Source organism: Crocuta crocuta, unplaced genomic scaffold (genome assembly GCF_008692635.1).
Source record: "Crocuta crocuta isolate KB4526 unplaced genomic scaffold, BGI_CrCroc_1.0 scaffold385, whole genome shotgun sequence".
In the NCBI taxonomy this organism is placed as follows: domain Eukaryota; kingdom Metazoa; phylum Chordata; class Mammalia; order Carnivora; family Hyaenidae; genus Crocuta; species Crocuta crocuta.
In genome coordinates, this window is record NW_027533270.1 from 122,328 (window position 1) to 123,467 (window position 1,140).

A 1,140-nucleotide genomic window follows, 5' to 3' on the forward strand; every position below is an offset into this window, starting at 1 on the left:
ACTTAAGAGTAGTAACAAAAGTTTGATCTAGGTAGAACTATCCAGCAGGCCAATGGAACCCTAGAAGATATTAGTATATAGTTGTAGCCAAATAGTTGCTGGGATTTCCTATAGACAATAGAAAAAAAGAATGTTGGGCAAAAACTAAACCATTTTTATTTTTTTAATTTTTAAAAAAAAAATTGTGTCTTTATTTTATTTTGAGAGAGAGAGAGAGAGAGTGAGAGGGAGGGTCAGAGAGAGGGGAGACACAGAATCTGAAACAGGCTCCAGGCTCTGAGCTGTCAGCACAGAGCCCCATGCGGGGCTCAAACCCACCAACCAAGAGATCATGACCTGAGGCGAAGTCGGACGCTTAACCGACTGAGCCACCCAGGCGCCCCAAGCTAAACCATTTTTAAGCACCTATATTTAAGGAGTGGAGGAAGCAAGAACCAGAAGAGTGGTATGAAGTCAACTAAAGCCAGGAGAGTTGAACATTTCAAGAAGTGATGGGAATCATCAGTGCCAAATGCAGAAAGGAGGTTGCGTAAGGGAAGGCGTGGAAAATGCCTTTGGATTTGAGATAAGGAGCCCACTGATAATTTGAATCAAAACACTAGGAAGCAGGGATTCCAGATGCAGTACAGTAAGGTATAAAATAAAGTGATGAAGGGCACCTGGGTGGCTCAGGTGGTTGGGCATCTGACCCTTGATCTCGGCTCAGGTCGTGATCTCACACAATGAGTGTAGAGCTTGCTTAGGATGCTCTCTCTCTGCCCCTCCCCTGCTTGTGCTCGCTCTCTCAAAATAAATAAATAAACTTAAAAAATATAAAGTGATGAAATTTACTAATATTGTGTTGAGAATTTTTGCATCTGTATTCATCAGAGGTATTGGCCTATAGCTTCTTTGCATCTAATGCCCCTATCTGGCTTTCATCTCAGGGCAGTGCTGGCCTCATCAAATGCATTTGGGAGTATTGCCCACTCTTCAATGTTTGAGAATTGATATTTATTCTAGGTTACGCATTCTGTTGATGTATAATTGTTCATAGTAGTCTCTTACAATCCTGGCATTACAACTGTACAATCAGTTGTAATGTGTCCTTTCATTTCTAATTTTATTTATTTAAGTCTTCTCTCTTATTTTCTTACCTAG